The sequence below is a fragment of the Apodemus sylvaticus genome, chromosome 21, assembly GCF_947179515.1.
Source record: "Apodemus sylvaticus chromosome 21, mApoSyl1.1, whole genome shotgun sequence".
NCBI classification, from domain to species: Eukaryota; Metazoa; Chordata; class Mammalia; order Rodentia; family Muridae; genus Apodemus; species Apodemus sylvaticus.
The window spans coordinates 9,139,508-9,161,501 of NC_067492.1; the positions used below are offsets into that span (position 1 = coordinate 9,139,508).

The following is a 21,994-nucleotide window of genomic DNA, read 5'->3' on the forward strand; positions in this document are numbered from 1 at the left end:
ACTGGACTTTCTGAAAGTCTCTCTGGGCACTGGAAAACCCCCAAACTCAACAGTCCAGACCCCTCAATCAGGAGAGAGGAACAGAGTCCAGGTGTCCTGGTCCAGAGTCCAGGAAATAAAACAAGCAAGGAGGAGACGAACATCAGGTCAGAACGAGGGTCTGGGGGGACGGGTGTTGAGGTGGCAATCTCACGGCTGAGTGGATAGTGTAATACAGCTTCCCCTCAGGGCACAGTAGCAGCTTGACCCTCTGAGGACTGAGGGGGCTGTTGGCTGCTATGGCACTGTCTTGGAGACAGGGAGGCCCCCAGCCGTGACATCGCTGCTCCAGGGGAACCCTCCCGGTTCCCCACTTACACAGCGGGCCAGCGAGCGAGGCATGATGGGGGAGGGGACCTTGGGAGCAGCTGCGGGGCAGCCGGCCCGAGGCCAAGCACACTGCAGAGCTTTGAAGCACCAAACCAGCAGGGACAGAGGGGCGGGTCAGGGGTGAGGCTGTGCTAAGTGGCTTATGCAGCTAGGGAGACAACTGACAGGCAGCCGGATTAACAAAGACGCACTCTGTTCCCGGGCAGGTCACGTGGAAAGCTCGGCCGTGACCTCCTCACTTCTCCTTTTAAATTTTTTTTGTAAGAAGAGATGTTTGTTCCTGAGTCCCCGGGGTGGGCGAGGGGAGGGTGGCTGCTACTCAGCCAGCTGTAGCCACATCAGCTGCCGGGCACAATGGACACACAATGGTGTGTCACCCAGCCCTAGGAGGCTCCCACCCCAGGCTGCCAGTCGCCTTGTTCAATCCGCTGCCCATCACAAGGCCGTCTGCCGGTCGGTCGGCACTACTACACGTGACCCTGAGAGTCAGCGTGGAGGGAGGCAGGAGTGGGCAATAGAACACTTGTAAATCAATGGCGTCTGCAGAGGGCTGCAGGGGGGACAGACCCTGACAGAGGGAGCTCACAGCGGCCAAAGGGATGCCACAGACTACACAGACCGCAGTGGAGTTACGTCGGCAAAAACGCTGGCTTAATGTGCTTTTTAAGTTCATCCCACCAGTTCATTTCCGTTTTGTTTGTTTTTCAGACAGGCTCTCACATAGTCCAGGAAGCCTGGAATTTGCTATGTGGCTGAGGACGACGACTTTGGATTTCTGATCCTCCTGCCTCTGCCTCTCCAGTGCTAGGACCACAGGCATACACCACCGTGCTCAGTTCCTGGGCTGGAATTAGACCAAGAGCTCTGTGCAGGCCAGCTGAGCACGCTGCCTCCCCCCAGCTGATCCACGGCCTCCTTTTCTACATTTGCAATAGAGCTAGCTAAAGGCTGGTGCAGCGTGTGCCCTGCATCAACCTCAGGACCGAGAGACTGAAGGAACGTCTGCATGCACGAATGAATGAAACGAAACCATGTGTCTACTTGAACTTAAAGAATGAATGAATGAATGAAACTATGTATCTACTTGAATTTGCCCACCTGGCCACCCCACATCTTTTTGTTTTGTTTTGTTTTTTCCAGACAGGGTTTCTCTGTATAGCTCTGTCAGTCCTGGAACTCACTTTGTAGACCAGGCTGGCCTCGATCTCAGAAATCCACCTGCCTCTGCCTCTGCCTCCCAAGTGCTGGGATTAAAGGCTTGCGCCACCACCGCCCAGCCGCCACCACACATCTTTAGAGCCTCACTAATCCAGAGGCACCCAGGGTCCAGGGCAGGCCACAAATGTAGTGACCTGTCCTGATCCCAGGCCAGTTTTGAAGCCAGCCACATGAAGCTGTACTTGTCACCAAACAGAACCAGAGTGCGCACACCACCACCACAGGCCCGAGGGAGCTGGGGAAAGCCTAAATACCCCAGGGACTTGTACTTCCCCTATTTGCCTACTTTGCCAGCAGGCCTAGCTGGCAGCCGCCTCATGGGCCATGGTAGCAACAACATGTGATCGAAGAAGCTTGGATCTGGTGCCTCCACAATGGTTTCTGGTCTAAATCTTCTGCTTCAGACGAAATGGAAGAGGACAGAATTCAAGGACATATGCAGACCAGACAGCCTTAGTGCTAATAAAAACACATGATCATTTTTATTTAAAAAAAAAAAAAGATTTTATTATGGACACAGCATTCTGCCTGCGCATATGCCTGCAGGCCAGAAGAGGGCGCCAGATCTCATTACAGACAGTTGTGAGCCACCAAGTGGTTGGTGGGAATTGAACTCAGCACCCCTGGAAGAGCAGCCGGTGTTCTTAACCTCTGAGCCATCTCTCTGGCTGGCCATGGTCATTTTTTAAGATTGCATGTCCATATTTGTTCATTCCCTGAATTGTTCGTGTGGCGTGTTTAGGTGTGCCTGTGCCTCTTTGTACGTGAAGGTCAGAGGGTCAGATCCACCTTCTGTCTGGGCCCTGGGGATAGATCTCAGACCATCGATCTTAGCAGAACGCCTAAGTTCTTAAGTCAGGCCTGTGGTGTGGTGTACACTCCTGCTTCCTAACACACTGAGGTATCCTGCCAGCTCCACGGTCATTTTTGTTGGGGGTGGGGGATGCCACTGTACTGGTGATTAAACCCAGGGCCTTGTGCATACTATACATGCACATTATCCTGAGCTACGTCCCTAGACCTTTAAAAAGCATTTGGTGCTGGAGAGATGGCTCAGCGGTTAAGAGCACTGACTGCTCTTCCAGAGTCCTGAGTTCAATTCCCAGCAACCACATGGTGGCTCACAACCATCTGTGATGGGATCTGATGCCCTCTTCCAACGTGTCTGAAGACAGCCACTGTGTTCTCATATAAATAAATAAATAAATCTTTAAAAATATTTTATTTTGAGACAGTTTCAATGAGCTATCCAGGTTGTCCAGACAGGTCTAGAACTCATGACCTCTTGCCTGTGCCTCTAAAGAGACTGGATTAGAGTTCGTGTGAACCAGCTCAGCAAAGCCTATGTCCTTTTTTGAATGTTCATTGAGCGTGGGGTGGGAGCTTCCTCTCGAAGACCATTTTTGGGGTCAATGTCCATTTTTTTAAAAAAATGTATTTATTTATTATATGTAAGTACACTGTAGCTGTCTTCAGACACACCAGAAGAGGGCATCGGATCTCATTACAGATGGTTGTGAGCCACCATGTGGGTTGCTAGGATTTGAACTCAGGACCTTCAGAAGAGCAGTCGGTGCTCTTAACCCCTGAGCCATCTCCCCAGCCCCAGGGGTCAATGTTCCTAATGGCTCCTCTTGACTGTCAGTTGGCAGGTTCAGAACCACCTCATAGAAACAAGTGTTCAAGCACGTTGGTGAGGAAGTTTCTAGGCCGAGTTATTGAGGAAAGATTCACTCTGAATGAGAGCCACACCACGCCACGGGCTGGCGGGCCGGGCACCTGCACCCACCTCAGTCTGCTTCCCGACTGTGGGGGCCACGTGACCTCTGTCTGCTTCCTGACTGTGGGGCCACGTGACCTCTGTCTGCGTCCTGACTGTGGAGGCCACGTGACCTCTGTCTGCTTCCTGACTGTGGGGGCCACGTGACCTCTGTCTGCTTCCTGACTGTGGGGGCCACGTGACCAGCAGCCTGTGTCCTCGCTGGACGGTCCTGTCATACTGTGAGTGAAAATAAACCCTTCCCTGCTGCCTGCCTGCCTTCTTTCCTTCCTGGTTTTCTTCCTGCCTTCCTTCCTGTCTGCTCGCCTTCCCTCTCTCCCTCCTTCCTCCCTTCTTCCTTCCTTCCGTTCCTTTTATCGGATATTTTGTCAAACCGGAAAAGTACCTGCTACAGTCCGGGTTTGCTTTCTTTTCCCTTTCTGTGTCCCACCACACTCAGCCATGATGCGGTGGGGGGGGGGGGAAATCAAGTCTTTTTCTTTTTAAATTTTATTTATTTTTTATTTTAGGTACCTTGGTGGTTTGCCTGTGTGTATATCTGTGAAGATGCCAGATCTCCTGGAATTGGAGCTACAGACAGTTGTGAGCTGCCGTGTGGTTTGCTAGGAATCGTGGTCCTCTGGAAGAGCAGCCAGTTAACTACTGGGCCATCACTCAGCCTGGGGCTTAACTCTTAATAAATGGGTAAGAAAGCGTCCCTTAGCAGTAGGCTAAACGAGGACGCTCACGTTTCCTGGAAGGCCTCCTGACGCCATGAGTGCTCTTACCTCTAGCCAGCCAGACCAACATCCAGGCACCTCAGAAGAGCTCCTCCCACACATGCCCTATGGCCCTAGCCTGAAAGGCACCAGCACCTCCTGATGCCTCAGTTTCCTTAACTGCAAAATGGGAGCAACCTGAATGTGGCACCCAGGGGGTTGCTGTGAAGGGCCAAGGTGCCATCATTGGTGCACGGCAGCCTCTGGTCAAGTAACAGCCTCTTCATGCCTGGGGCACACAGGTAGACAGATGGTCAATTCCTGGGTCAGGGCAGCACAGGACAGGCCCTCCTTCGCCCTCTGCTGGCAGGGAGGGCTTGGTGCAGGAGACAGGAAGGAGCAGCACCTCCGCTGACCACCGGAGGGCAGCCACGCCCAGGCAGCTCTGTGATAGAACCCACGGGTGTGACTCAGCAGAGAAACCCAAACTTGGACCCGCTCACTTCCTGGCCATGCCCTGACCTCTGTGTGACTGGACTGGGGCTGGAGACACAGATGGTCCAACAGAGAGGGACAGCCAGGGGCAAGGCCACAGGCCTTGGGACTTGAACCTACCTGGAACACAAAAACAAGTTTTACTGACATTGTGGCCCAGGTTGTGTGTCCAGGAAGAGCCCCTGGGCCCCTGCACTGTCTGTCCTGTGTCCCAGCTAGCCAAGGTGCAGGAAAACGGGCAGAGGTCACCACTTCTATGTGGTACTGTGTGGCCACGTTAGAAAAAGGAAAGGGATGTGGTATTCACCAGTTGTCTGAGCCCAGCAAGTGCCTGGCAAGCAGGACAGGTAGCAGGACCGGAGGCCTGCCCCCCCATACCCCATACCCCCCCCCCCGTGGCCCCGTGGCCCACTCTATATCACTAGGGGCGTCTATGAAGAACTGCAGATTCCTGGATCCCGCTGCAGCCCCTCCAGTGGGAAGGCCTCTCACCAGGCAAGGCCTGCAACTCAGCCAGCCACATTCCCACCACTCGGCCCCTGGAGCCGACGCATCGATGTCCCGAAAGCCACGGGCCTCGGTAAATCCCCACAGATGGACCGGTGAGCGGCCTGGCCCAGGCAATAACGGCCCATTGAATTCTGATAGGGTCGTCCCCTGAACAGGTGGGATAAATCTTGGCTGGTCTCTGTCAGAACTTGGCTGAGTCATCCGGGATTAAATTAATAATGATTAATAGGAGGCTCCTGGAAGCGGAGCCGCTGGGGAAGAGATTAGAGCCTGTGCTCATGCAGTCTTTCCTCCCCCTCCTCCCTCCTCCTCCCCCCTCCCCCTCCTCCCTCCCCCTCCTCCCTGCTCCCCCTCCTCCCTCCTCCCTGCTCCTCCTCCTTCTCCCTCTCCCTCCTCCCTGCTCCTCCTCTTTCATTTCTTCTTTCCCTTCCCAGCCCACCCCCCAGCACAGGACATTCAGATCGGAAACTGGAAGAGTACAGCTGAGGTAGAACATGGCGGTCTTGCCAGGGCCTGAGCACACACGTGGGCAGGCGACCGCCCCAGAGAAACCTCGGCTCTCTAGGGCTTTCCTCTGGAGAACTGGCTGGGCAGCTGCCTGCCCCTCCCGCCTCCCCAGGCCGGGACTCACAGAGCACTGGGCCTGCACCAGTTTGGCCCCACAGACCAGATGGGAGGGCAGGCCGGAAATTGTCCTGCGCCTGCATCTTCTGTTTTGTTTTGTTTTTTTGGATTTGGTTTTTTCAAGACAGGGTTTCTCTGTGTAGCCCTGGCTGTCCTGGAACTCACTCTGTAGACCAGGCTGGCCTTGAACTCAGAAATCCGCCTGCCTCTGCCTCCCAAGTGCTGGGATTACAGGCGTGCGCCACCATTGCCCAGCTGCGTACTGCATCTTAGGTTTATGTATCGGGGTCTGAAAACCAGGCCCTGGGTCACGGGATAAAAGGGTGTTCACATTCCTAGGGAGTCACTGCCCTGACCCAGGATGGGCTCTGGGGACGCAGTCCAGCTGGCAGAGTGGGTCCTCATGCCACTGACTGTAACAGAGACATAGTGATCGGTCAGACATCACTGTCCCCATAGGAACCAACAGACAATAGAGAAGATGGGTGTGCCTCACACCAGTGGAGTGTCTCCCCCACGCCCTCCCCATCTACAGACCCCCCCCAAACCATCCTCACCATTGTGTCTGAGTACACGCCCCCACTGCAGACAGAAGTGTGTGCGCATCCGTGGCCTTCAGGAGAGCAGGCCTTCCAGGAGCTGAGGGTATCCCAGAGCCTGGCTTCCAGGGGCTGTCCGTTCTGAGGCCTTCGGCTGCCCCCAGGAATTCGCTGAAGCCCTCTTGGCAGAGTAAAGACTGCTTCAGCCAGCTGCCTGGGTTCTGAGTAAACACTCCCTGTGGAGGGTACCACTTTGCTGGGCCCAGATGGCCCATAAAACAAAACGTAGGCCGGACCCGGGAGGCTTAACCACGAACATTCCTGAAGCAGGCTTGGCATCCACAAGGAGAGGAGAGGGCACCTAGCCAGGCCCTGGGGCATCGCGGAGGGTATGGGCCACCTCATAGCTCCTAGCTGGGGCCATAATGGGGAGGCAGCACCCCAAACCCACTCTCTCCACCTCACGTTCAAGGCACAGGCTTAGAGACATGTCAGAGCTGGCTCCCTGCTGTAGCTGGCTGTGTCTTCTCCTTCAGCCTGCCATAGCCCAAATTCAGGGAGGCCCAGCCCAAGTGCCTGGGTGAAGCCCAGCTTGGCCACACACGCCGAGGGGGCCGTAGCCAAGACGCTAAACCGTGTAAAATCCCAGAGATGTCACCCGGCATGGCGGGGGCTGGTGTCAGCACAAGAGATGAGGTGGGAACGCTTGGGCCACAGCCCGGCTCAGAGAACGCAGCTCGCAAGATGGCAAGGCAGCTGTGTGTGTACGGCTCGGGCCATGAAAGGAAGAGAAATCTGACCATATCCACCACGGACGAACCCGGAACACAGGGTGCTGTGGGAAAGAAATCCGACACAGAAAGCCAGGGAGGACTGTGATCCTGTTGGCAGGGAATGTCTGTCCATCAGAGCCAAGTGTAGAGACAGAGAGCAAATCGGATGAGGTCGTGGGGGGCTCTGCCTTGTCACTCCATTGTCTGCCAGGCTCAGTAGAAGGACCCTAAATCCAAAGCTTGTGAGCCCTGCTAGGGCTGCCAGGGCTTTGTAGCAACAGCGGCTAGGGCTCCACTGATCCAGTGCTGTCTACATACGTGGTGAAGCCCTGGGTTCCAGCCCCAGCACTGTATAAACCAGGTACATGTCTGTCATCCCACCCTTCAGGAGGCAGAGGAAAGAGGATCAGGAGTTCAAGGTCATCCTTAACTCCGTGGTGAGTTTGGGGCCAGCCTGGGCTACATGCAATGCTGTCTCAAAAAAGTAAAATAATGTTTTAAAAAAGAAAGTTAAGTGTGGTGGTTTGAATGAAAGCAGCTCCCACACACGCATGTGGAGTGGCAGTATTAGAAGGTGTGGCCTTGTTGAGGGAGGTGTGACCTTGTTGGGGGAGGTGTGGTCTTGTTGGGGGAGGTGTGGCCTTGTTGAAGGAGGTGTGGCCTTTTGGGGGGAGGTGTGGTCTTGGGGAGGTGTGGCCTTTTTGGGGAGGTACGGCCTTAATGGGGGAGGTGTGGTCTTGTTGGGGGAGGTGCGGTCTTGTTGGGGGAGGTGTGGCCTTATTGGGGAATGTATGGCCTTGCTGGGGTAGGTGTGGCCTTGTGGGGGGAGGTGAGGCCTTGTTGGGGAGGTGTGGTCTTGTTGAGGAAGTTGTGGCTTTGTTGGAGAAGGTGTGGCCTTGTTGGGGAGGTGTGGCCTTGTTGGGGGAGGTGTGGCCTTGTTGGGGGAATTATGTCACTGGGGTTTGAGGTTTCAGATACTCAAGCCAGGCTGTGTCATGCGCTTCTTGCTGCCTGCTGAGGATCCAGATGGAGCTCTCTCAACCCCGGCCTGTGTGTGCCACCGCGCTTCTCGCCACAATGGTAATAGACAGAACCTCTGAAATTGTAAGCCAGCCTCGATGAAATGTTTCCCTTTGTAGGAGCTGCTGTGGTCATGGTGACTCTTCACAGCAATGAGACGCTGACAATACGTTTGCGTATGGGGGAGGGGACAAGGGGACAAGGGGGACGCTTGAGGAGAGACAGTTGTCTGAGAACTGGACAGAGGTGTGGGTTCCCCTTGGCACGTGTATTTCTGTTCCCACGCTGCAAACATGGCCAACAGGTTAAGTTTTGTTATTTATCTTCATAGAGTAAGCAAATATAAAATTGAGTACAGTGTTTAAACTTTCTGTAGAGCGGAATGGCCCAAGCCATTTTATAAGCCCCATTTGAACCCTAAAGCAAGGGTAATTGACCAGTGCCAGGGCCAGGCGACACAGACACAGACCTCCACTGATGGACAACTCTTCCGGCTTCCTGGAAGAGGTGAGTGTGTGGGCAACTGGCTGCCTCTTGGCCAAGCAAGGGGATAGGGAGGTATTCTAGGGGCTAGGTGCGTTACCCAGGCCTCCCAGACTTTGGGATGTGGTAAGCTGAAGGAAGGAGGGAGATGCAGACAGCCACTGTGCATCCTAGGTGTTGAGAACGCGGAGTCCCCGGGCCTGCTCAGACCTGCAGTTCTAACATGACTGGTGATATGCTGTCTTAGTCAGGATTTCCAGTGCTTTGATGAAACACCATGCCCCAAAAAGCAACGTTGGGAGGAAAGAGTTTATTCTGCTTACACTTCCAGGAAACAGTCCATCCCTGAGGGAAGTCAAGGCGGGAACCTGGAGGCCATGGAGGGGTGCTGCTTACTGGCTTTTCTCCCATGACTTGCTCTGCCTGCTTTCGTATAGAACCCAGGACCACCAGCCCAGGGGTAGCACCACATCAGTCACTAATTAATAAAATGCCCTACAGGCGTGCCTGCAGCCTGATCTCGTGGAGGCTCCCTCCTCTCGGATGACTATAGCTCGGGTCAGGTTGGCATAAAAAGCAGCCAGAGCACACACAAGCTCCCCTGGAGGGAAGAGGACATCTACACAGTCCAGTTGCGTCTACACAGCAGCTAGAGTGTCACACGGCACCGGGGATGGGCACATCAAAGTCCAGCAGCATTTACATAGATGCTTTATAGAGACTTGCAAATGCCTCATCCAGCCCCCACCCTCGGCTTGGCACAACCCTCCCTATCTCCAGGTCTCCTGCCCCTCCAAAGGTCATTCTGCAAGGCATGGTGGCCTCTGGCCCTGAGTGTCCAGGGTTTGTCTGCAGACACTCCTGCAACTTCAGCTCCCCCTAGAGGGGATGGCCAGAACTGCAGGTGCATACCCCTCCAGTAGACCATCTGAAGTGCCATCCCTGCCACCATGCTGGGCCCGCCAGGGGCCTCCTGAGCCCCCCTCCCCCACCTCATGAGAGTCGTCTGGGAAGTACCAAGGAGCTGAGAGAAGGCGGTCCAGGCACAGGCAGGCAGCAAGGGCAGTGTGTGTGTGTGTGTGTGTGTGTGTGTACACCACCAGACATCCTGGGGCAGGAGCACCTGCTTTCTCCAACTGTGAGACCACAGGCAAGCCGTTTCATGGCCCTGTGCCTCGGTTTCCCCAATTGTCAAAGCAAAACTTGACTGTCCCTTTATGTCAAGTCTCTGTAAGCCTCAAAGGAGTGAGATAGGAACTAGAGAAACGTGACTCTCCGGGTAGGAAGGGAAGTATTCTGAAGAGACACCCGCAGCCCTCGCTCTGGCTGTCAGGCCACAGAAACAACGCACTCCAAGAATCGGAATTTCCCAGTGGGGAGAGGAAAAGGCAGAGGCCTAATGCCAGCCGGAGAGGGAGTTTGTCTCCCAGGACGACATTTCACATGGGTCTGACAGCTTGTCAGACCACCTTACGGGAGCGACTGGGGCCAGGACACCGGCAGCAGCCAGTGACGGGCAGAGGCACGTCCTCACAGATCTGCTTAGCCGAAGCTTATCCTTTAAGGAATCCTAAGCCACGTGTCAAGACCCCAAGATGGACTTAGGGGGTGTTGCGTGTGGGTGTCACCAGCCTTTCCCTGTATGGCTTCCTTAGATGAATCTTTCTCTGTTTTTCACTATCATTGTATCTCTTTAATTGGTGACAGCGGCCACACCTGGCTTGTTAGGGCCACTAGAACCCAGACTCTGTCCCTGGCAACTCTGGTAACAGAGCAGCCTCCCCAAGTCACTGGGGGACTGTGCACTGGGCATGGTGGGGAGGACCACAGGCATGGAGCGTCGAGGAGCACACAAGGGTAGTGACGCCATATTTCTTTTGTTTTGTTTTTGTTTTGTTTTTGTTTTTTTTTGAGACGGGTTTCTCTGTGTAGACCTGGCTGTCCTAGAACTCACTCTGTAGACCAGGCTGGCCTCGAACTCAGAAATCCGCCTGCCTCTGCCTCCCAAGTGCTGGGATTAAAGGCATGCGCCACCACCGCCTGGAGACGGCCATATTTCTTTATTTGCTGTTTTCAGGAAACGCTCCCCGAGCCCAGTCGGCTTCTAGGCATTGCACATCTGACCCTGGAATGGAGTTTGTGGGTAGAGGAACAGCCAGGAGGGGCAGGGCACTGGTTTCCAAATGCCAGCGCAGAAATGGCTCCATCTTCCCAACACAGACACTACCCACCCCACCCCCAGCCCACAGCGCTGCTCTGGGGACTCCTGGGTCAGGAGGGGCTCAGGAAGGCTCTGTGTGGGTTTCAGGGCTGATGTTCAGGAAGGTTTAAGAGGAGAGAGAGAGAGCTGGCGGTGGTGTCGCATGCCTTTAATCCTAGCACTTAGGAGGCAGAGGCAGGCGGATTTCTGAGTTCGAGGCCAGCCTGGTCTACAGAGTGAGTTCCAGGACAGCCAGGGCTACACAGAGAAACCCTGTCTTAAAAAAATGAGAGAGAGAGAGAGAGAGAGAGAGAGAGAGAGAGAGAGAGAGAGGCAGGCATGAGGGATTTCCCTCCCCACACTAGTGCTGGGGATTCTGAAAATCCAGAACCGCTCCTGGCAGACGGGGCCTGTAGACCTCTTACCTCAGCTTCCAGTTCCACACACACCATCAATACCCCCGCCAGGACCGAGGCATGTGAGCTAGCAACTTTCAGCACTCTGCTCAGAGCAGGTGGGGAGGGGGGGCATGATTGAGTAAGGAGGTGGTGATGTATGTGTTCTAGACTGAGACAGAGGACAGAGGACACGGACATGCATGGACAGACATACACTGTGACCTCTGGTGACCCCTGAGCAGTACCTGGAACATAGACGGATTTGTTTTGTTTTTGTTGTTTTGTTTGTTTGTTTGTTTTGTTTTTCGAGACAAGGTTTCTCTGTATAGCCCTGGCTGTCCTGGAACTCACTCTGTAGACCAGGCTGGCCTCGAACTCAGAAATCCGCCTGCCTCTGCCTCCCAAGTGCTGGGATTAAAGGCGTGTACCACCACTGACCAGCAACACAGACAGTTTTGTGAATTTCACTTCAACTACTAACCAAGACCAGTATTCTCTACTGCCACTGTGGGAGTCTTGACCTCGTGTAACACAGGGTCTGGCCACTCTGAGACCCCACGCTGTGGAAAGCACATGCGTGTATGCAAAAGAGAGAGAGACAAGATGGCCTCCTGAAGACAGGGAGGGAGGGTGCACAGCTGTAGGAGCAAAGGTTAGAGGGAGCGTGGAAGTCACGAGTGGGAGCCCCCAGTGGCGCGGGCAGAGCCCGGTGGGAGGAAGAAATGACCCACTAGGCACAGTCGCTCTCCACCTCCTCAGGAGGATCGTCAGTTTGAGGACAGCCTGGGGTACAGAGGAAATTCACGGCCAGCATGGGCAACCTAACCAAACCCCATCTCTAAAATATAAAGAGTGAGCCAAGCAGTTGGAGAGATGGCTCAGCAGTTAAGAGCACTGGCTGCTCTTCCAGAGGTCCTGAGTTCAAATCCCAGCAACCACAAGGTGGCTCACAACCATCTGTAATGAGATCTGATGCCCTCTTCTCATGTTTCTGAAGACAGTGACAGTGTACTTATATATGATAAGTAAATGATTCTTTATTAAAGAATGGGCCAGGGATGGAACTCAGAGGCAGGGGGATTGCTAAAAATGTACAATGTATCCAATTCACAGAACCACAAACTAAGAAGGAAGAAAGAGAAAGGAAAAGAGGCAGGTGAGCTGTCCCTGGAGCCAGGGCGCCTCTCTGCTTACTTCTCGGGAGGGCAGCCCGGGGCTGTTAGCAGCGGGAGGGAGTCCGGGTGAGCTGTCAGCAGAGCCAAGGTACAGAATCATCCAGACAGAGCTCAGGGTTGAGGGGAGACTGCAGGTTACAGGACTGTGCATACTCATGACAGCCTATCAGACTGACCTTCCACTCCTCAACAGAGCCAACCACAGAACCACAGAACCCAGAAGAGAGCTGCTTAATCAATACATACGTCTCCATTACAGCCGCTGGATAAGTGTTACCCGGTTCCACGGATGAGAAACTCAAGGCCAGAGGGGTTATGGATTTGCCCACAGCTGCACAGCAAAGGTCCCTCCAAGCCGATGGCCAAGGCTGTTCGGATCACCCTGGCCAGTGATCCTGGCTGGGCCCTTGATCAGAGGCTAAGTGGCTTTATTTCTGTGCAAAGCCCTACCCAGGCCACCCAAAGCCAGCTCTGACAGCAGGTGGCATTACAGGCAGTCTGTAGAGAGACAAAGGTCCTGTTTGTGGGAGTCTGGGGGCAGAGCCTAGCAAGGTGTCACCATGCCACAGAGGCTGCAGGGTGGCTCTCCTCCCTGACCCCCTGTCCTTCAGCCCTGACCTCCAGGGGCTGCTGGCTGAGCCAGGGGCAGGACGGAGCCAGGCTGGGGAGCGGACAGCCTGCCCTTCAATACCCGAGCCGGAGGCAGAACACACAGTCAGAACAGTGTGAAGGGTCGCAGCAGGGGTGGGGGACTGCTGCCCAGAGACGCCCTTTGGAGGTAGCCACTGGCCAGTCCTGGGACTTTAGGGACAGGGGAACAGGGGCAGCCTGGCTTCCTGACTCTACTTCTCCATCCCAGAGCCAGGACCAAACTCAGGCCTCCATGTGGACAGGTGACACATCCATTCTGCCTCAGTTTCCACATCTGTGCACAGGGTGATGCCCGTATCTCTCTCCACCTACCCCAATACACAGAGGCTACTGTCAGGATCCCAGTCTGTTACTACTGGAATCATGGGACTGACAGGATGGCTTAGTGGGTAAAGGTGCTTGCTGCCAAGCTTGATGATCTGAGTTCGAGTCCCAGGATGCATGTGGTAGAAGAGAACAGACTCCTGTGGGTAGTCCTTTGACTTCTACCCGTGCACAGTAGCATGTGTGAGAACACACACACACACACACACACAAGCATCCCACACAACCCCCACATACATACCACACACCACAAATAGACACACACACACTACACATAAATACATATACACACCACACATGCACCATACCACATACACACATACCACACCCCCACCATACTCCACATGCATACAAACACACATACCTCACATAGACACACGCCTCACATATACACCACACACACCACACACATATATACACAGCACCCCCTCAACACACACACATCACACACCACACACATAAATATACATACACACACATATACACACCCCATACCATACCACACATACACACACACCTCACATATACACCACACACACCACATACATATATACACAGCACCCCCTCAATATATTTACATACATCACACACAAAACATACATACATACACACATATACACATACCCCATACCATACTACACATGCACACATACACACACCTCACACATACTATATACACACACACACACATATATATACACACAGTATCCCCAAATATACTTACATCACACACCACATACACAAACATACATACACACCTCCCACACACACATATACACACGCATACACACCACACACCATACATACATTTTCAAAGAAGCAGGAAGAGGAACCACTGCCCAGCCCCACCCTGAAGACAGCTCCTCTGGACAGAGAGGAGACCGCACTCTCCGTCCTCTCACAGGGCTCGCATGTTGGCAACTGTGTGAGCTGGCGATGTTGTTGGGCAAAGAAGATGTCGCAGTGTATGAAAACAGGAAGCTACCCAGACACTGCAGGGTGGTGTGTGCAAGGCCACGCCCCGTCTTCTTGCACCTGTCTCGGCCCCATAAGGGCTTCGTGCATGGCTGCCTCTTCTCCTGGGTCATAGAGGAGGTAGGAAGGGTCCCAGGCCCTAGCCTCAGCATCCATGCCCGCTGTGCGGTGTGCAGCCTGGATCTCAGTCCACACCCCTGGGTAGTGTGTGTGTGTGTGTGTGTGTGTGTGTGTGTGTGTGTGTGTGTGTGTGACATGTGCAGCCCGGCCCTTGCTCTCCTTGCTCTCCATAGGCCAAGCACCTGGTTGGCAAGAGGGAGACTCGCTCATATAGCAGCTAAAGAGCAGGCAGGTGGAGGGGTCTGGGCTCACCACACTCTCCTCGGTCACACCCGGCCAAGCTGCATGCTCTGGTGGAGGCCCAACCCCCACCCCATAGGGACAGGCCCTGGTTCCACGCTCCACATCTTCCCACTGCCCCTCTCCTCAGTGCACTCTGAGAGAGAGTCTCTCACTTACATTCCTCACTGGGCCTTTAGGTCTTTCCTTGTCCAGTCCCCTTTCCTTCAGAGCCAGAAGCTTATGCCTTCCCCTCTCTGAGTAGACCAGGCAGGCCCAAGGGCCCAGAACAAAGTCAAGGCCTCGCACTCACCAGGCTTTAGGGGGTGCGGGTCTGACCAGCAGGGACACTTCCTGCACAGGGAGCACTTCCCCCACCTAGGGTAGTAACATCACGCTAGACCCAGTTCTCACCACCTTCTTTAACAGTTGCCAGGTTTCTGGAATCTTCCTCAGCCCTTCTTTTCTTTTCTTTTCTTTTTTTTCTTTCTTTCGAGACAGGGTTTCTCTTTGTATCGCTGGCTGTCCTGGAACTCACTCTGTAGACCAGGCTGGCCTCGAACTCAGAAATCTGCCTGCCTCTGTCTCCCAAGTGCTGGGATTACAGGCGTGTGCCACCACCACCCGGCTTCCTCAGCCCTTCAAACACACACAACCCCTCAGGTGTTGGTCTGATCATGGCAGTATTGCGAGAGCACCATTCAGGTGCTAGGCACTTGCAAAAGAACCCTGCAACACCCCCATTTCACAGACAAAGAAACTGACACTTGTCCAAGGGTCACGGAGACCTGGCAGCCAGGACGGGCCCTGGAGCTCATCTTCTGGGTCCTGCTGACAGCGTCCAGGTTGGCTCAGGTAACACACAGCCTCTGGGTTCCTTCAAAGACCCTTGCACCGAAAGCCAATGTTGTGTGTGCTGGTACTGGCTGGTACCTGACAAACATGGCCAAAAAAAGCAAGCCGGAACCCATCTGCCTCCCACCCCCGTGCCTCGACTCTCTCTGGCTTCTTGCTCCAGTTGCTGACGCAGGCTGGGCCTCCTGTACCTCAGCCCCTGGTAATCCCACCCATTTTCCTTGGCGGTCCTGTGCTGGGCGAGGTTGTGTCGGCTATGTTTATGACAGGGGTCCCTTAGGTTCAATGCTCTGCTGTTACTGCAGCTGTCATTTCTGTAGGAGAACCCAGGGCAGACATAGCAAGGGGCCTCAAGGCATGTTTGGGAAGTGGGGCAAACAGCCCCGAGCTTAGCATGCGTACATGTTTGGTGCATGTGTAGCTGTGTGTGGGTGCACACAGTCGTGTGTTTGCCCTGCCCTCAGTCCTCAGCAGGCCTCATGCACACAAGCACAACCCCGCCCTCGGCAGCAAGGTTCAGCCACCTCACAGGCGGGCGAGCTGTAGGGGCAGCCATTTCTCAGCCTCCCCCACCTCACTCTGACTCTGTCTCGGGGGACCTTAGGCCTCGAGGACCGATTCCAAAGAAGTGCAGGCCGGTCCTCGAGGGAGCACTGCCTAAGTCATCCAGTTCCTGTTTGTCACAGCTCTACAGAGTGGGTACGTGCCAACTCACTGCCCTGCTGAGCCCTACTCCCTGACGTCCCAGCTGTGCCGCTTTGGGCCAGTCACCTGCCCCCTCTGGGCCTCAGTACAAGATGGGGGGGGGGGGAGCCGATGACAAGGTCCCAGGAGCTGGCGAGCACAGAGGCACCAGCCCCTTCTCTGTGCACTTCGCCCAAATGCCACCAAGTCCTCCAGTCAGCCATTCCAGAGCCATCCTCACCCCTCCCTGCACCCCTATTCCCGCGGCAATGTAGGCAGCACCCTGACTTCTGCTGTTCTAAATGGATAAAGTCCCCCCCCCCCAATGGGAGCACCCCAGGCCAGATGCTACTGTGACTCTCTCCCTATCCCAAGCAGGATAGTCTTTAGCCTGTAGCCAAAGACATCTTCCTATCATCCCCTCAGCCCAGTGGGGACATTGGCAGGGTGAAGTGTGGACCCTCAGCTGGGTCTTTGCCCACACACCCACCTGTTTGTCTGTCTGTCTGTCTGTCCATCCTGAGGATTCCATCCAACTCCAAGGTTTTAGAGCAAATGCCGGGCAGGACCGCTCTGTTTCCTCACAACACTCCGAGGACCTGGTGGCACCTGGGTCTTTGTCACCTCCATTTTACCCTCCCACAAGCATTTATTGAGTGACTCTTGCATATCGCCATTACTCAAGGCCAGCCCAGGGCCCACAGGACTCACGGGACTCAGATAAGAAGGGGTCAGATAAGGTCCTCAGGTGACATGTAACAGGTCAGCCACACACGTGAAGAGTGTGGTGGGTCCAAATGAGGACCTCAGACGGCGTGGACAGGAAAGGACTCACAGAGACCTGAGGGTAGCAAAGGGACTGTGTGGCACTTGGCAGAGAAAGCTGCAGGCACAAAGGCCCTGGGGTAGTGACTTGTTTGTCCATAGAATGGTCACACAAGCATCTGGGATTTGGTGAGTGAGCAGAGGGTGGAGAGGCCTGAGATGTGTGTGTGGGGGGGGGGGGTCGGGGGAGTAGGGGAGGCTTGTCCTGAGTTGGCTGTGGTCACTGGAAGGACCTATGTGCCATTCAGCTTCTAGGACTTCCAAGAAGACCTGTACTGCCACTCAGAGGCAACGCAGGCCAGGCAGGCAGCATAGGCCCAGCGACTGGGCCCACCCGCGAGGCCAGGCCACTGAGTCCCGCCAAGCGTGTCTTGCACAGTTTCCGAAAGCCAAATCCGACACAGCCATCTGCCTCACGCAGACCCCAGTGCTCAGCCTCCAGCTGGTCCCTCGCACGAGCCAGCTCTTCAAGCCACTGCGGAACACGCATCTGCCGCCGCCAGCTAATCCCCATCCCGTGACACAGGCCAGAGAGGCAGGCAGGCCAGGGATGCTCTCCAGGCCTTCTGTAACAGCTCAATGCGGGCGTCTCAAAATGGCTGCCGTGCCCTGGGAGATACTTGGGCAAACGCTCATCCCTTCCGTACATCTGACTCCCTGCATGGGGATTCAAGTCTGCCTTCCCAAGGCACCTGATGCCCACCCCCCTGTGACATCAGAACAGATGCTCACAGCCCAAATCCTTCATCTAAAAAAAAAAAAAAATCGATTCAGCCCAAAGACTGGGCCGCTAGACTAGTCAATACATGGGCCACTGTGCTGACAAGCAGGGCTCCAAGTCATGTCCGAGCTCACCCGCAGGCCCTGACTTCCCAGGCCATGCTTCACCATCATGATCTTGGGAGAACATCTCCTCTGCAAAGGCTGCCTCTGGGGTACATCTCCCAGCCACCAGGTCCTCAGCTCAGTGAGGCCGACACCAGCTGTGACTTTTGGGGCACCGTGAGCCAGCTGAACTTCCAGACATGATGGAAGCTTCTCTTGGATTTCCCAGAGCCAACTATCAGGTTCCTTCAAAAAACAAAAACAAACAAACAAAACAAAACAAACAAAAACCCATTCCTATCTTCTGTGAGTCGCTTGGCAGGGACAGAGCAGGCTGTTGCCAACCCGTGGGCTAACCCTCCTGAACTCATGAGGAGAGGAATGGAAAGTCGTCCCCATGTCTCCGATAACAGGCTATGGCTGACAGCCACTCCGTCCCAAGAAGCTCACTGCCTCCGGTCTGGTGAGCGAGGCTCACGCGTATGCCCCAGAGTCTACACCGGGGAGAGAGGGTCTGCAGACGATGGAGGCTTCTTTGGAGGGTCTGCAGGAGAGATGGAGCACCTCCTGTCTCCCACCCTGGATCCTCATTAGACAGGCCTCATAGTAGCTCACACTCTGCTGTAGTAAGCACCCCCCCCCCCAAAAAGTCCTCATCTTCAAGTAACTCCGCAGCTTCCTCCAGAGAAAATGACAATATTCTACCCTCAAGAGCAACCTGGTGGCTTTAACTCCCCTCCCCTTTGGCTTGTTTCTGACCTCCATCCACACACCGTGAAGTGCCTAGCCTGCACTTCTTCCTACCCAGTCACAGGTGGGAATGTCTGTCTCTCCTGTAGCTTCTGGTGCTACCGGGAAAGAGAACTGTCCAAACAGCCACCGAGTCCACAACGGCGACAACGCTTTCTGTTTTTTCTCGTCACATCTGCTCTGGCTGGGGCCCTAAACCCGAGCTTTGTTCACACCATTTGCCTCTCTAATCTGCCACCTACACATTTGTGGACATAAAAATAAGAAAAGCCCATTTAAGAGTCACCTATCATGGTGGCATTGATCCCAGCAGTGTGTGAGTGAGGGGTAGGGGGGAAAAGACTCCCAGACAGACTACAAAGTGAAACCAGGTCTCCAAAAAAAAAAAAAAACCAAAAGGTCAAGATCAGCTGACTGTATTCATCAAAAGTCCTTCTAGATTATAACCTCAAAGTCCACTGGTTTTTTTTTAAGATTTATTTATTTATTATATATAAGTACGCTGTGGTTGTCTTCAGACACACCGGAGGAGGGCGTCAGATCTCATTCATTACGGATGGTTGTGAGCCACCATGTGGTTGCTGGGATTTGAACTCAGGACCTCTAGAAGAGCAGTCAGTGCTCTTTACCACTGAGCCATCTCTCCAGCCCCTCTACTGATTTTTATGTGGAAGGAAATGCTATCTGAACTAGTATATAAGCATCGATGATAGGAAAAAAAAAATCAGTTGTTTTGGAAAAAAAAAAAAACATGTGGCGAGTTCGAGGCCAGCCTGGGGTAACAAAATACTGGGGTTTTGGTAAGGTGTTTGTGGGGATTCTTCTCACTACCCTAGAAAATTCATTCTACCATTAGTTTTCCTTTGTAAGGTGACTATGGAGAGGGAGGCACTGGAAGGCCCTGTGGGTCCTCAGGGCTAGAGCTCACCTCAGCCCCATGCTGGGAGCCAGAGGGGTTTTGCAGGCACAGTCCTGACCTCAGGACCAGAGCCAGCCTCTCATTCTCAGACTGAGCTGTTGCTGTCCTTGCTGGTAAGCAGAACAGAGCCAGGACCTCCAAGGCCTAACCTTCACCTCAGCGAGTGAGCATTCGCCACACAGCGCCCCCAGAGGCAATGCCATGCCACCTCAGATCCTCACACTGGGGACCCGTGCGTCTCCCTTAGTGACCCATCATGTGCCTATGGTCTCTGCCAGGCTTAAAGTGACTATTTTCTGCCTTGACGTTAATGAACTCAACAGTACTCAGGAGGCTGAGGCAGGAGGATAGTGAGTTACAGCCCAGCCTGGGCGACCTAATAAGACCACGTCTCAAACACAAACAACAACAGACCCACAAGCCATACATAAAACATTAGCCAGCATTTAGAGACACTTCAAGATGATACCCAGCCAGTCCTGCCTCACACCCCCATCCCAGGCTCGGCCATTGTGAGACTGTGCGCAAATGCTTTTCTGTTTCTGAGCTTAAAATCTGTTCGTCTCAGAGCCTGGCCTGTACTCAATGGATCCGCCCAGTAAGCAAAAGCGAGGCAGGTGCCTCTGCACTGGAGAGTGGGTCCCTGGCACTAGGCGGTGACAGGGTGACAGGCGTGTGTGGGGTACAGGAGGGGCCAACCCTGTCAGCTCTGTGCAATCATCCAGGGCCACACTCCCTGTCACTCCACAAGCATATCCCACTGTGAAGCATGATTCCCCCACCACAGAGACTGTGGCTGAGAATCCAGGCAAAGGCTTCCCGCCGCTCACACTGGACACAGCAGCACAACCCTTAATTGGTAGCCAGGAAGAACCAGTGTTTTACGGTTCGCCATCAGAGCCCTGGGGCCCGGGGGCATGCGGCGTGCAGAGCTCAGGTGTCCTGTGGCAGCTCGCACCTGCCACCCGCGGAGGCCACGCACCCCGCGGTGAGACCTCTCCCCCTCCTCCGCTGTGCCCTCCGCCTCCTCTGTCAGAGCCTCCTGCCTGTCACCACGCTCTTTGTCCCCGCGCTGTAGGAAGTGATTATACGCCAAGAGCCATCCTGTGGCGACGGCCAGCGCACACTGTCTCTCAGATCTCCAGGCCTCCGACCTGCAGGGCTGTCACCTGAGCCAGGCATCTGGAAGCTGCACAGCTGGCTGTCACTGTGACAGGTGCCTCCCCCTTTATTCGCAGGGCAGAACTGGGATTCAAGGATGGGAAAAGGGACCCGACAGGAGGGGGCGGAGTGTGGGCTAGAGCAGGCATGACTTTTCCCTTTTGTTTTTTTTTTTTTTTTTTGAGGCAGGGTTTTACTATGTAGTCCAGGCTAGCCCAGACCTCTCAGGTCTCTTGCCTCAACCTCTCTCTAGTGTTAGGGTCACAAGTGTGTGCCACTCACACTTGTCTGTGCCCGGGTGTGAATATAGTTGCACTATCCCCTGGCTGTGTGTCTTTAGACAATGGCTGTCGTCTCTGGGCCTCAGTTTCCCAGTCTGTGAGATGGGTTTATGAAATGGGGAAAATATCTTTTCCGCAGGCTTCCTTGCTTGTTATGTGAGCTGACCGGAGTCAGTGCCTCAAGAATGATCTGGAAGCAGCACCCTGGACTGTTCCTATAGCTTAGCCGGGGCCCTTCCTGATGACGTTGCCCAGGGTGACTCGGCCTTCTGTAGATCCTCAGACAGCCATTCTGATCATATCAAAGTGTATCTCAGCCTGGTAGTCCAGCCGCAGTATCTCATAGTCGTACACAGCCCAGGCAGAGAGAGACCCACCAAGCAGTAGACAGGACAGCAAGGCTGGGGCCTAAGCCACAGATACCCACTCCCTGCAGCTATGCACTGGGGTAGAAGCAGTGTGTGGGTGTAGGTAGGCGGGGTATGGGGCCGGCAGAGAGCATTGTGGGATGGGGTAGGGCCAGGCGTAGACTTCTGTACCATGTGAGAGGAGCCCCGAGACAGCCTGTCCTAGCCACCCACAGGCATGTGCGCAGGCCTAGGACCCCCGGCGGCCACCTCCCAGGAAAACCCAGCTTAGTAACAAAGGGGCCAGGCTGGATCCAGTCCACAGCTCCATCAGGACTGTGGATTAATCCACCTGGTGTGGACCTAACGAGACATGCAATAATACTACATAATTACAGTGACCTTGTACTGTGGTTTTTAACCAGAGATCCACCTCAAGGTGGACAGAGCCAGGTAGGTATGTGGGCTTAGGAATCCCTGGGACAGGAAATGTGCAAGATTCTCATAGAGAGATAAGCATGGCAGCAGACTTGTGAGCATACCTACTCAGGAGCTGAGGAAAGGAGGGTCACATGTTTAAGGCTAGCCTGGGCTACCGAGTAAGTTCAAGGCTACCCTAGGCTACAGAATGAGTTCAAGGCTCGCCTGGGCTACAGAGTGAGTTCAAGGCTAGCCTGGGCTACAGAGTGAGTTCAAGGCTAGCCTGGGCTACAGAGTGAGTTCAAGGCTAGCCTGGGCTACAGAGTGAGTTCAAGGCTAGCCTGGGCTATGGAGTG

General features: G+C 54.4%; 1 protein-coding gene and 1 long non-coding RNA gene across 3 annotated transcripts in view; one reads left to right on the forward strand and one right to left on the reverse strand.

The window, feature by feature from the left end:
- The window catches only part of Gse1 (Gse1 coiled-coil protein), a 365,720-nt gene that overhangs the window by 264,313 nt on the left and 79,413 nt on the right, over window positions 1-21,994 (reverse strand). The gene's annotated exons all lie outside the window — the stretch shown is intronic.
- Window positions 3,258-5,367, forward strand: LOC127671478 (uncharacterized). The gene is made up of 2 exons (XR_007974765.1): window positions 3,258-3,588; window positions 3,877-5,367. It is a non-coding gene; the product is annotated as an uncharacterized LOC127671478 (long non-coding RNA).